The sequence below is a fragment of the Anarrhichthys ocellatus genome, unplaced genomic scaffold, assembly GCF_004355925.1.
Source record: "Anarrhichthys ocellatus isolate YVR2014 unplaced genomic scaffold, GSC_Weel_1.0 scaffold62, whole genome shotgun sequence".
NCBI lineage: Eukaryota > Metazoa > Chordata > Actinopteri > Perciformes > Anarhichadidae > Anarrhichthys > Anarrhichthys ocellatus.
Window position 1 is genome coordinate 966,257 of NW_022280092.1, and position 15,795 is coordinate 982,051.

Here is a 15,795-nt window from a genome sequence, read left to right on the forward strand (position 1 = left end):
CTAAATGCCCAGAATGGGTAATATGCAGGGGTCAAGAGGTTAAAGATTCACATCAAACCAAAGATGATTGATGTGAAAACCATTCTCATGTAATGTATAAGTTTTAATAGGACGTGCGTGTCTCGGTGTCAATTATACACTTTCTAGGCTATTCAATAACAGACATCACTTTGACACGGCAACAATTGCTGTGTACTTAGTCTCACTCTCTTTAATGCTCTCCATGTGTGGTCGATCAGGTCTACACCATTAGAGGGGTTTTTTTGGAGGAGAATTGCAATTGGAAAGAATTGTTTCAGCAATAGTCATTCAAGGCTACACCAAACAATTTGTATTTTTCTATTGGTCAATTAATCCTTATTTATTGAATTTTCAAAACAAAAATTGAATTCCAGATTTTTACAACAATTCATTTAACCAAAATAAATATCAAAAACTTGTCTGATAAATATTTCAATATTTTATTAAATCCCCCCAAAACCTAAATGTAACAAGATAATAGACCCTATTTGTCAGATGCACACAGATTCAATGAATCACTGCATGTCCTACTGTGGGAACTATTTTCCTAACCTGAAGAATCAGTATTTTTACATAAGTACCTGACTTAAAATGGTTATGACCTAGATTCATTTATTTTATATGCAGTTTAGATAATCACTTGAGAATGTATTTTTGCTTCAGTGTGGGGTGAGAGAAATAATAGAAACAGTCACAGACTGTGACAACAGTTCGTTTAAAGCCATTTTGTCACTCATGCTTGGTTATTATAGCAAACGGAAAATATAAAACGTCTGAACAACAACATAGGATGACGTACGGTGAAACGTTATGTCATCTTTGGAAGTGGTGCAGGAATCGTTTTGGTCATTTGTTTTTGACAGCAGATCAGTTTTAAATATTTCACATGTAATATCACAAGGGAAAACAGCCACAGTGAGCTTCATTTGTTGTGTAAAACTACTCACGTCATGTGAAGCACAATGTATATGGATCGATGTTGCAATTTTGACTGACTTCTTTATCGAAAGTACGAGTTTGGCTGCATTCTGATAACAGTCGTTCTTCTGTTGTGTCTCTCTAAACAAGTAGCTGTTCAAAGAACGTTTGCTGAAGCATTAAACGGAACTTGTTGTTACAACGGGAACCACGGGCGTCGCCAAATCAACCAGGACTGAAACCGTGAAAATCTAATCCTGTAAATCTAATCATTTACCAGAAAAACAAGGTAAAAATGTACATCCTCAACAATCAACATCTACTTTAAATCGTGTTAGAATAGGAACGGTGGGGTGGGATATTTTTATACATTGATAAGACTCATGTACAGTATTCCTTGCTTGTTTAAAATAAATACTCTCTGGTATTTGTGCGCATTGCAAACAATAAGAAGCATCCTTTGGTGTCTGGTTGAGGCAACTCAAATTTGACTGATGATGATAAACATAAAACCTGCTGAATGGGCTGATGCTATGCTATGCTATGCTAATATCAGTTTGATACCATTCATACCTCCTGGACCAACACAACACATCACATTGGTGGTGTGAGTTTGTAAGTCTATCTTCCATTCAGCGAACCTTTTCTTTAATGTGTTTTAATATTTGAAAGATAACATTTGTAATAGTGTCATATGAATCCCTGCGTTCCTCTCATTGTAACAATCGTCAGACATTTCAACCTTTGAAGTGGAAACTTTGAAATTCCCATCTGCTCGGTTATTCTAAGTGTAAAGGCAGCCGCGGCAGAGACGTGCGCGTATAAGCTGCAATATGATTCAGAAATTGCAGAACATTGCACTATCACACCACAACTGCACTTTGAGACTTTGAGCTGATGAGGTACTAGAAGGCTTCCCAAGGCTGGCAGAGAGAAAGGAGGAGACGTATACAGAGTGTAGGGTCTATCAGGTGTCTGTGTCTGTCCTCGTGTCTCTGTTTTACCCCCATGAAGTGTATTGCCCTTTACTTCCATTTACTTCTACAATACAGAACGACTATAACTTGCACACCTCCTTGCTTATTCCTTCTATTTCTAATCATCAAACAAATGTATTTTCTGTCGATCAAACTACAAGAACCTAGAGAATTAACATGTGGGGTTTGTCCTTTATATTTTCCCCTCGCGTGCAGCATCTGAAGGATACAGTACTCTGCAGACAAAGTACATCAAATTAGAGGCCGTGCCCTGTAGAACTGCTTTAGTCTCTACCTCAATTACCCCCCCGACCAAAGTGTAAAGGTCAAAATCCCACTGAGGTCCCAGAGGGGTCAATAGAGGCCCTCCATAAAAGGAGGTAAGGGATTATATGACGCTTGTTTTAAGCTCAACCCCTGATATTTTTGAACCGCTGACCTTTTGCTTTTGCTTTTGCTTTTGGATTCAAATGTTAAATATGACTCTGCCCTTGCGTCATTTTATTTCATTACGCATCACTATACCCTAGGGCAGCTCAGTTATGGCAAAAATCATAATCATTATTATTTTGGCAAATATTGAGATCACAATTATTTGACATGATTACTCATTGACTTTGGAAACATCACGTCTTTTTAACAGTGGATTTTCTTTAACTTTAAATACAATAACTTTAAAGCTACTACAAGGAACTTTCACTTTGCGTCGATATCGGCGGTCCTGTGGACGACAGTGGTAGTGTTCTAAGCACCAGAGTCCCTTTAGAGAACCTCTCATTTTACTGCAGCATGGTCTGACAGTCTGCCTAGCTGGAGTCTGAGCTGTAGGAGTTTATAGTGCATGACGCGACTTTGCACGCAATCCGACACGCTGGTACAGATGACAAACATTTAGAATAACCATAAAGAAATCGACAATATTTTTGCTTGTTATTCGTATTAAATAAATTGTTTTTATAACCAGGTAAAAGTTGCTCAGAGTAGCTTTAAGTAAAGACTCTCTTTCTATCATCTTGTCTTGAGCTTAACAGCCCCGGAAAGAAGAGACTGTGCAGCACCAGCCGTGAGCTTTACAGCACTCCTTGCACTGAGCCACGAGCAACCTTTATCTCAGGCCTTTCCAATGCGGTGGTGGTGCACCGCCATGATGAAAATGCGCCCCGTGATAAGACCTGCCGAGTTGAATCCCATGGGCAGACTGTGCGGACCCCCTCCGTTGAGAAGTGTAAAAATATTTTTGGTTCATTATGAAATGAATTACAGTATTTGTAATTGTGTAAATGTATACATGATTGTAAATCTGGAACACCTAGCTTTGCTGCTGATGCTCTGAAGATAGAAGATTGATATGCGGAACTAATTATTTTTTCCTGTAGTGTAGAAGCAACCTGATGATCTTCAAACTACAGGCAAAAGTAGAACATTGAAGCAATTAAGACAGTTTCAACATTCAGTAAAGAGGCATTTAGGTTTGATAGTTTCAATGCAAATAAGCTTTGATGCCCTCAGGAAATCACCACAGCTTCTCTGCACTGCAAAAACATCTTGGTGCCACATACCGACATGTCCTCAAAATGTCCTTGTACACCTGCTGCTTCCCGGTTGGGGCACCCCCTGCTGCATTTACACATTCAGAATACAGTGAAGGCTCTGGAACATTCAGATAAGGATTCTAATTTTGCCAGCCAGTGCACTTTGTGTCGACCACTAATGGCTAATAGAGTAAATAATTATAAAGCTACCCTGCGATAAATCGCAAGGTAGCTTTATAATTAGTTTCTCTCTCTCGCTGCACTGAAGTGGAGGCTGAGAGAGTATAGGTCTGTTTTGATATAATTATACAAACTCCAGCTTAATGCTAATCCGTAGACTATGTTATTCAGTTCATTGTCACTATGAGCAAAACCTGTGTTTGCAATTCGGAGAATACTGTGGATCATTTTCAGAATGTGCAGAACCTTGAGAAATACTTTTGGCCCTAAATGAACATATATGTAATTCTTCTGTTTTTAAAATAATGAAGGTCTTAGGGCATCTAGTCTCATTTTATACAAAGCTGCAATATTTAAAAAATATATATCAGTCAACTGTGAAAAGTGACAAATCCACAGAGCGTTATCACCCAACTCTGCAGCTAGTCTCCACCCAACATAGCGCTTAAAACTGTTTTGGTTCAGTCTCACGGCTGTCATCAACCTCGTGATTTCCAGCAGCAGGTTTCATCAAAAAGCTGAAAACCCAGTGTATGAAGTAGTTAAGTAGTAGCTAATAGCTAGTAAACATACTGTAGCGGAGCATTTAACCGCTAAAGTGACATATTTCCCTCAGGAGTTGGGAGAGAACAAAAAATATATGCACTCTAAAAGAGAGTGAATATTTGACTTAAATTCATCAGACGGCCTGAAAAACAACTTTAAATGAATGTGCTCTGTGTCGACTGAATGTGTGAATTGACTGTTTCCTATTTACAAGGTGAAAACATATTTTAACTTGTTTTTTTTGTGCTGCCCTGAAATGATAAAAAACAATTCATAGTTAATAGAGAGTCTTTTTTTAAAGACTGGGTGACACAGAGCCAAACTTGGAGTGAGAATTTCACAGAGCCAAAATATATAATCATCTGCCATTTATCCATTCATTCATAATAAAAGGGGAAGGTTGGGCGATATGTTAACATTTTCCAACCGGACACTGTCAGCCCAACAACTGGCAATTGTCAATATATTTGCAGAGGTGTGTCTCCTGGCAGAGATAATAAAATGACAAAAATCGCTCAAAAAACAACCAAAGATGGCCTCTATTCGTCCAACCCGAGTGAAGGTATTACTTGAAAAATCTGTAAAAGAGAGAAATAGGGGGTGGCATTTAGCGTTTGAGTTTGCTCTTCCCTGTGAGCACTGCTTGAAATCAATGTCAGAAATCATCTTCCGAAAAACACTGCTAGGTCTGACAGAGGATCTTTTTTATGATGTTACCACTTGCTACTTTCTGCACAGACATTCTTTGTGCCCGGTGTTCCTCCATCTGTCCTCCTCTACCGTCAAAGATTAAGGGTAATTATGCTTTCTCAAAATCACAATCAACACACAATATAGAGAAAATGCTATTCGGAAATCCTCTGAAACTTGCTCCCTTCTCAGACATCTTACTTTCAAGACTTTTGAGTCTCACATCAACTTTGTCATCATCATTTACAGCTGTATCGAACATCATATAAACCCTTTCTTCTACACTGCCAAACGGGGGCTGCAGGGGGTTGACTTCAGCCCTGAAATGATGAGGAAGTGCAGGTATCGAACTGCTTCTGGGAGGCTCAGAGCGAGATGTGAGTCATCAGCCTCGGCTCAGTGGCCAAGCTGCCCGCAGTCAGACCTGGATCCCTTTCCCTCCATCAGCGGGATGTTAAGAGCCAGAACCCTGAGTGGTCTGCAAAGTGAGGTCTGAAAGACGGGGGTTGCTGAGCAGTTTAACAGTGCGTGGTATGGGATACAAAATGTGTCATTTTCTCTAGAGGTAATCCTATTCGGATTTGTCTGGTTGGGTTTGAATGAAAACCAGGGTGGACTCGTTGTACCTGAAACTTTGCTGTTGTCAGTAACGGATCAGCAATGTTACTTGTTTTTATGTTGAAGAAATATAATTATGATAATGCTCTGTCTGTAATGCAGTTGGGGCTGAGTTTAAATCCGTTATGTCTCATTGCGAAGTTCTTGCATCTTCTCGGATATGCAGCATCGTGATGCTCCATTACATTCAAACACAAATAGATTCATTATAGACACACTCAGCTGCCACTATGTCAGGAACACAAAACTACTGCAATCCCAACCGTCCTGCTTCACAACAACCTGCAACAAATCCTACCTTCATCAAAATCATTACCTTTACTGTTTAATAGAAGTGTTGATTAAACTTTTCCGTCATTTCTGGTGCTTGAAAAGGTCATAATTATTTAAAACTATTTTTTGCGGTATCGTTTGCCCCACATTTATGGTCAACTATCCTCTTGAGGGCTCTCCAGAAATGAGTGTAACCCACTTACCGACCAATTTCTCATCAAAGTACCAAACTGCACGGATCGACTCTATTACAGGAGTCAAGTGGAGTCTATATGTCAAAGGGGGGACTGTGTTGTAGCTGAGGCAATTACAAACAAGCTTTCTCCCCCTGAAGAGATGCCAACGAGTTTACGCCTCTGTCAGCAGTTTGCTTCTGGGCTACTGTTGAAGCAACGTGATATTTGCACTCTGAGTTACCGTATTATGACCAAAGTTTGTCTACCTGCCTAGGGGGAAGTGAAAAAAAATACACATGCCAAGTATTTATCCTGTGTAATCAAGGAGGCATCGCTTGAAAGGATCAGAGACGTCTTGAAGTGGGGGAACAATGGAGTATTCAAAGAGCAGGCGGGAGGAGACCGGGTAGGGGAGAAACACTACAGCCTAACTTCCACTGCCCTCAAGCAGTGGAATAAAGCAAAGCAGTAGGGAAGGATTATTAACTCACTGTGGTGGATCACAGGCGTTTATCTCTTTTTGGTGTGGCCCAACATAAAACCCTCACCTGCAGCTGGAAGTTTGCTTGTTTGGCACTCTTGCTACTCTGAGCCAAATAGATTATCTGTGAAGAACCCTCACCTGAACACATACAGTACATCCGTGTGAGATCATATTTGGCATTGGTGGAAAATGTAGACATCTAAGTAAAACTGATGTACATAAATATGCTGCTGGAAGATGTTTACTCTGTCCACAAATGGATCCATGTTAAATTGACAAAATGAAAAAAAAGATCATTTTAAATTTCAAAACTTGTTAACCGTAAAAAGTATATACAATAAATTTTAGGGCTGAAATGATTCATTTATACAAAACTAGTCAGCAATTATTTTTTATAAATAGGTTGTTTTTATAATTTTTCAATCGAAAATGCCTCAAATTTGCTTGTCTGCACCCCTCCAATGTGTTGATTTACTATTTTTATCTGTTTAATATCTTTGCAAACTGAATATATTTGGGTTTTGGACTTTTGATTGGACATTGGGCAAGACATTTGAAGATGCTGCCATGGGCTCAGGGGAACTGTGACTTTTTTTGCTGTAATTTTCTAAAATAATCGATTTATCAACAGATTAAACAATAAGGAAAACTATTGTTAGTTAAAGCCCCATTCAACAAAACAATAAGTCAAAAAAGGACAAACCTGCATTGTAAATCGAGGGTAAAATGTGAAGGTTTTCATCTTGAGCACAATGAGCCATTGTTTGCATAAGGACACTGGCTGGCCTTAGTACAGCCGCTGGATGTGAACATCCTTTACTCTATATTTCATACCAGGAAAATCAACAAACGATCAAAAGGTCAGCTCATTGGCATTCAACCACACAGCCCACTCAAGATTATATCTTGTTTGTAGTCGGTTCTTCGAGTCCCAGTATTTTGTTTAATTTGTACATGATGCTTACACAACAACAAGCTTACACAACAAGCATTATGATAATAATGACACGCTGAAAGAAAGCAAAGAGTGTGATGGCTACATATGCATGTGAACCATCCTCCTCTCTCTTAAACAGTTTCACGACTCCCTGCGGGGAAATATGTGGCTTTTCAGAGATGGATTTTGTAATGCAGTCCACTGAGAGAGGACAGACATTTACTCCGACGCTGCTGGCATTTTCTTATTGTTAATTCATAGGATGGATCCGTCAATTAATTAATTTATGTGTGAGGGTAAGGACTGTTGAGTGTACATAACATGCCTACATGCATGCGTGTGTGAGTTACATGCCCATTTAACATTGTTGACAGTTTGCAGTCTTTGCATCAATTTAACTCTCATCTCCTCTCTCCCCAAAAAATCTTCTACTATTCTCTTCAACTTTCGATACTTTCTCCTAATCAACCTGTAACAGAGTGACATTTTTGTGGGTGTCACAAACGGTCAAGCGAATGAGTAAACAGTCTGGGGATTCAACCGTGCTTTTGTCGTATTTACATATTATCAAGAGTTCTTAACAACTTATAGGCAGGGTCATATCAAGGACATGAAGCCTACCGTCAAGTTGATGCTCTTTACAGACTGACAGCTGACAGTAGCCCCGCTGGGACATTATCACCAGAGGTAGCAAATGACAGTGGTTTATACTCAACTATAGACAACGAAGGAAGAGCTAAGCTGAAATTGATAAACTCCAACACACTAACACCACAGAGACTGTTGGTGAATAATATTCATAATATGAAGCCCAGTGTTTTTTTGCGAGGTTGTATTAAAGCTCATGTAAATCAAACGTGTACTTTAAGAGAGAAGCAGTAAGATAAAGTAGACCGTTTCCAACTAAACCCACAGAGAGGCTCATTGGAATCATTGATCATCTTGAGGTACCCTAATTGCTGAGGATAATAAAGAATTGATTGAGGCAGTCAAGAGGCAAAACACATGAAATGCATGCCAGCACTCTCTATGCGTGTGCTGAAGAACAATGCCTGCGTGAGGTAAACAGATGAAATCTAGAATTAAAAAAGATTCAAACACATTATAAATAAATAGTGTTCAGGCAACTAAAACTACTTGGTTAAGGATCAGAGAAAGTCGTATAGATTCCAGTCGTGCATGCAGGTATATTCCCTCTTCCCTATATCACCTTAAAGGTGCAGTGTGGAGGATGAGGAGGCATCTAGCGATGAGGTTGCAAATTTCAACCAACTGAAACTTCTCCTATGTGCCAAGCGTGTTGGAGAACTAAGATGCCCAACGCGAAAACAAGAAACCGCAAATGGCGTAATAAAAAGCCAGTGTTTGGTTTGTCCTTTCTGAGCTACTGTAGAAACATGGCGGTTCAACATGGCCAACTCATTGAAGAGGACCCGGTCCGTATGTGGATATAAACGGCTCATTCATTGAGATTATACACTAAAAAAAACATACTTATTATTGCTATATTCCATTTCTGCCAATATAAATGCTACACACTGTTCCTTTAAACAGCTGATTCTTGATTTGCGGAGGAACTTCCTGTTTCTGCTTTGGTAGTTAAGTGGAATGAGGAGTCAACAATCAATGATGTCATAAAACAGTTAATAAAATATGTCTTTCAAAAAGCGTGAATCACAGCAACCACAAGAGGTCCTTGAGCATATGGTCAGAAATTCTGATTAGCGGTGGACAGACAGGCAGACACATGAAATGCATACACACGCACATACACAAGAGCAAGTACATGATCTTCTGGCGGAGATAATCAATATGTCCTGTAGATTGAAAGAGCTCGATACTGCACTTGCTCGGGTCCTCAATACACTCGCCATGAAGTTGATTGGATGAACGGATATCGACACAATCGAAGGCCAAGACATACAGACAGACAGAGACTCTTTCCACTCCAGATATTTATTGTCACTTGCATCATTATATGTTAATGCGATTGATCACTCATCTCCCACTGTTTTGTTCACACGTCAAGGAAATCAAACTTGATCTAAAAACCACCCTGCTGAAGATACGTATGTGTGTGCATTTGCACAAAAACGCACACACGCAACCTTTCACCGGGAATCATTGTTACTTTCAACTGCCATCATGATCCTTTCATGTCAGAAGTTAATTTGGAATGATGTGTCTTTTGTTTGAAATCACAGAACAACCCTCTGACTCGCACGCAAACACAGAACATGACAGCAAAAGTAAATTCAAAACATGAATTCTCATATTCTACAAACGATTACAAAAACGGTTCCACAAACGGACACTCCCACGCTCACCGATGCAAAGTCCTCACACATGCAGGACATGCACACAAACATGCACACACACATGCACACACAAACACACACACATGCACACAGAGCCTTGGGGCACTATATGACTCATTTCTCAACTTCTGCCCACTTACAACCTCCTGCTCTGTGACTCTGGGCCAGTGTCTCAGTGTGTTCCTGTATGTGTTTGTGTGTGAAGCAAAATGAGAAATGCAGTTTGCCATTTTTCACACAACCTCAATGCCATGTTTGTTTGACAGGAGCCTCCACAGCCTCCCTTTGCTGCCTATTAACTGTAATTAATGTGCCACAGAACTTATCCTGCTTGCAGTGATGAACTCAATACAAAATAAATTAATTGCAAACAGATTCAAGCGACACGATTCAATCAAGCTGTAGGGGCTGATCACCGCGAGCCGACAGTCTCCTCACGCTCTGCGTGATTTCAGTGAAATGAGGTCAAAATACATGCAGCGTCGTAAAGAATGGAAAACTTGGTCCTTCTAATAAATAGCCTGACCTGGAAACCTGTAGACAACATCACCAGACATCACTTAGCTGATCGGTTCCACATACATACCAGTTGGTTACCAGTTACCAGGATGGTGCTGAGGTCTGGACGGTCATCACATCTCATGGCCTTTGCAACTACCTTCTTTATGATCTGATCTCCAATCAGTGGGACGACGCCTTTTTCAGTGTCACCCTGAAATAAACCTGTTTCCTTATCTTGACAGCACTGTGGTAAAGGTTTGGTAGGGTTTAGCCACAAAAACGACTTTGTTAGTGTTAGGGCAAGATCATGGTTTGGGTTACTTCAGGTCAAGGAGACCTTTTTTGTCATGGTTGTCATAATAACTACGTAGTTAATATTGGGGAACAACAGGAAACTGGAAGCAGCCCATGGTCTCCAGCGTCAAAGCCTATGGTTGACTCGTCCAACCACCCTGACCTCTGCCCCACTGTACACTACTTCCTCGTAACAGACTACAGTTCAAATTCAGAGGGCTTTGTTACTTTGTTACGATTTTGGCCGGGAGAAAAAACGTGATTCCTGTTTGAGCTTCAAGTTGAGACTTCAATAAGCCAATGACATGCCCCTGAAAAGTATCCTTCAGTGCCAAAGAGATTAAGTGATGTTGTTGTCATGAGGCACAGGATGATTCTAATAATGATCCACGTGCCCAGAGTTGTTCCATTGTCCTCGTTGATTTGTCCTCCAAAGCAAGATAACACAATTTGCCATCATAGGGATCCTTCAACTCTCTGTGCCCCTTCAGCTTCCTCCATCAGACTCCCACCGATACCACCTTGATCTTGATAAAGTAGCTTTTCCTTGCATTAACCGTTGTTGTTTTTTCACCCAAGGCCTTATGCTTCTGGGAGAATCTGACTATTCTACAATCCACCACAGCCTTCCCCACCAATCTGGAGACAATGGAGGGTTAGTGGAGGGAGAGGTAAATTATGAAAATATTTTCAGAGGCAGCGATGCAAGGCCACTCGAGTTAGGGTGCTAATGTAGCGTTGCCCATAAGTGCGAAATGGCATTGAGGCAGCAGGCGCTGCCAGCAGCGTTGCCATTAGGGCTCATTTTCCACACTTAATGGCACAGGCACCTTGTTTAATAAGCATGGATTACAGGTCATAAAAGGCAATGGAGCACACAGGCTGGGAGGAGGATCAAGGGAGGGAGGGGGAGAGGAGGGGATCGCCTGAGGAGAGGAGAGAGATAACAGGGTAGAAGAGCTGCCTGTGAGAAAGAAGAAAAGATAAGTGACAGATGGGGAGACATGACAAGGGAAGAGATGGGCTACGAACTGAGGAGGCAAAGTTGTGCGAAATATTTTGGCAGTTTACTGTACATGCTAAACAACACATTCGCTGCAAGGGAATTTGGATTTTTTTACAGTAATCAGCAACCCTGTATTACCTGGTTATTTGTTACCAGCACTCCTCATACAGTATTTGAATGGTAAAGTTTTTTCCAACTTTAAAACTACAAATAGCGGCATATCTCTATTCTCTGCTAATTGCTTGCCTATATGTAGAACTCTCGTGTGTTAAGAACTTTGGATTTCATGTTGGCCGATTACAAGATTGCCACACTTTAAATGAGTGCGTCATGCCTGTTTTCAATGTAGAAAACTAGTAAACTACTTGGCCTGATGTTACTTGACTATTCTGAGCATGCCATTAATTCAAAGGAAAAATATATATATAAGTTGATTGAACTCAATATAAAGCCTCTTGGTTATTATCTTAGAAAATAAGAAAAATGAGAGTGTGGTATCCTTAAATTGCGCCCCATTGCTGTTCTTGGGGAAAACATTTGAGTGTAAATTACTTTATGGAGTTTCTCACATTTCCCCACTGGCTGAGGATTATGCTGTGTTGAGGATCACTGATGTCGTGGATGAAAATCTGAGACATGTCTGCTCCCTCTTTTTCATATATACGTTTCACGTTCTCACTCTCCAAGGCACTGATGGATTTTTTTTTTTTTTTTTTTTTTTTTTTTAAATAGCAATTTCGCAGCAGCAAATTTGAAAGAAAAAAGGGAATCGATTGGGAGTTTGTATAGAAGAGAAATGTTGTGTTGGGCTATGTGCAGGCAGAGATGTATGCAGTAAAATAATGCACCATTGTTGCACAAGTCAAAGAGACAACACTAATACTGGACGGAAACATTTGGAATGAACACACAAGCGTGTGCACACGGACACCTCCAAACACACTCGTTTACTCCTGATTCAGCTCATCTTTCAACCCTCAGGCTCTGGGCCAATTAGTTCACACCAGAGGATATTAATTTCAACCGTGGCACAGTGGGAAATCATGGACACCACTATTATTCACTCGTCTTGGCTTAACTTAATGTTCACCCCGTGCTGGGATCATTAAGGATTCATCATGCTATTCAGAGCTTTTTACAACCTGTTGATGAACTTGGAATCCAATAACGGCCGTTACCCACGGCAGTGAGCTGGATCGAGTCATAAAGGGATGGATTAGACGCTGAGCTGATCGAGTTTGGGAGTCTGTATAATTAACCGTTCTGCCCTCTAGAGCTCATTAAGGTTACTGCAGGAGGTGGTTCAAGGTGGAGCTCAATTTCGCCTTAAAATATTTTTGGAGCTCTAGTTCAATAATGCATCTGGGTTATGTCCACATAAACGTTTCATATCTCAGAATAATCAATTTTAATCACACATCTGGCAGCCTTGTCAAAAACAGACACATCTGCATGCACACGCATTTGGACAGCTGCACTGTCATCTCATCGGCTTTTAGAGGATTACGAACGAAATGTACGACTCAGATTCATCAGACTGATAAATTAATAGGAAGTCGGAATAGCATCAGAAGAGATCCCTCATCAGTTGATTTAATGATTAAAATGTGACATCCAGCAACAACAGCTGCAGTTAGGACAAAGTTATTGAATGTCATATATTTTGTACTGCATTGTGTTGTAAAGCAATCTCTGCCCATCAGTATTTGTTCATGAATTCTGCTTCATTTGCCAGAGAAGAAATTGGAAGCATATCCCAACGCCCTCAGGGTAATCTACACTTAGAGTTGCTTATATCTGCACCGTGTACAAATGAGGACAAGATAGAAAAGATTGCGGTCCCAAAGAGAGATTCACAACAAAGAGGGAAAAAAGACAAAATGAGAACTCCTCAAGAAAAGTGCGGTAATTAGACCTCAACTTTGGATTTTCGATGAACATTTGAGTAATAAGAATCTCAGTGCAAGTAGATCAAAAAGGTGGGTGTTTGTTTGTGTCAGAAACTTGTTTTATTTCTCAGCTTGGTTATGACTCCGCTTCAGCGAGGATTTCTTGGAGGCAGTAGGCGTTCACACCTCTCCGTTCCCTCCATATGAAAACTCCATGGCAACCCTCCCTCTTGAGAATGATGGAAAAATGAAATGATGCGTTTGATATAATATTGAAGTTTGTTTGATTTAACTCTTCCTCCAGCCCGGTAAAGAGTCAAGGCGTCTTTTGAATTTGAATCGTATTATGTAATTATAAAAGTTTGTCTGAAAGATGCATTACTAGTTTTTAGTTTCTGATATAAAATAAGAAAGGAATTCAAAGAGTGGGAAGTGCAGTTATTTAAGTTTGTTCTATTCTATTCTATTTGTCCGACAACATCATAAATGAAGCTTTGAACTCTTCGGTATAGCCCTATTTATGGTTGGGTATGATCTATATTGTGATATTGCAACACGATGCTGTGATATTGTCGCACCAAGCACAGAAAAGATTGATATATATATATATATATATGTGGTGGCGGGCGTGGGTGGCTCAGCTGTGGAGGGGACTGAGAGTGGGAGTGGTTCAGGGAACGGTGCCGGAAAGAGACTTAATTAGGCGCAGCTGAAACTGATCCTGATTGTCTCACTCTCAGCTGTATTTAATCAACAGTAGCAACGTAGGCGAGAGGGACAGCTCGGGACGAGCACAGTGATACACTGGGACAGACAGGACGGGAGAGCACTGCAAAACTCCCGCGGCGTGTGCTCGGAGGCAAGGCAGGAGAGCACACGGCCATGCCAGTCAGATTCCATGACAATAAAGAACATTTGAAACCGTCATTCAACCGTGTGCTGGCATCCTTGTGCTCACCAGACCCACCGGGTAGCAGAGAACCTGTTACAATATATTTTTTAATTAATTTGTTCATACTCTTTTATGAATGTTTATTCACGTAACTTTAACTGTGTTGTTTGCAAAAAGCTTAAAGGTTCTGTTATTCCAAAGCTCTGTCAGACGCTGAGCCACTCCGCCTGAGTGACCACTATTGGACGATATGAAAAAAGAAACGATCGCCCACTATGGCTAAAAATTGAAATATAAACCAATTAGTGTACTCCATTATCACTTGAATATCGACCCAATTATAACCACATTAGTCCCATGTCTCTATCAGGCTCAAGCTTGTTGTATCTAATCACCATATGGTGTCAATGGCCTCATAAACCAAAAATATTCACAGTGGCTTAATCACTTCTTCTTGGTGCTCAGCTGAGCTAGTCTGTCACTCCACATTATCAAAAGCATAGAATACGATTTACATAATGCTACGTCAGTGTCAGTGTGTCAAAACATACAAACAAACCTTCCGTAGCAGCTGGCTAGAGAGAGTTTGCTTGAACAGTGCGATATTTGCAATAAGATAGGTTTGTGTGTACAAACACACACACACATACACACACACATACCCACAGACAAATGTACAAACAAACAGACCGCCAGACACACTCATGCACACATAATGACACACAAGCCGCAGTGTTTTGAAGGAGGCAACTAATATCATTTGTTTGCTACTGCGTTTGAAGAACTTAACTGCATCCCAGGTTTGCTATCCCTCAAAAGAATCCCACCGTTGCAACATTTATGAGATGCAAAAATGAACCCCGAGGAGTGTTTGTCATTGTATTATGCTGACGCCTCCAACAAAAAGATGCTAAAAACACTTGCTAACTGGACCCCTGTGGTGTCACACATATTTGTGATGGATAACAGCAGAGTCTCACAATCTGTTCTCTAACTTCCCTCTGCAAGAAAGAGGAGAGATCAAATTAGTTAATCCCTGCAAAAAAACTTTATTCCCCCACTTTAATGCGTGTTCAGCACAAAGTGTTGATCAATGGCGTTAGATAGCCCGTCTTACCCCCTAAGCCCTGGCACCACTTCACATCAGATGAAAGCAACGATGATTTGCTGCGAATCAGCATTTCGCCACCCACACAATGTTGGGACAGCGGTGGACCTGTAACCTTTAGAGCTCGCCATCCACCATTGTCCACCTCCTGGTTAAATCAGCAGCAAAGTTTCTTACAGCTATACAGAAATTAATGAAGTTGAAACTTTCTCACATCACGTCTATTTTACATAACCATTGCATAAAATATGAGTAGGAGTATTCACCCTCAACATTCTCTTTCCTACAGAGTGGTAACCAAATATATTTCTGAAAATTAAAAAAAAAAAAGGATTTCTTGAAGAGCTGTAGAGAGGTTATGAAATGATACCCACCAGTGCTCTCAATAACAATACATTTGGATTGTATTATTCAGATCACTATCTTTGGATTTTT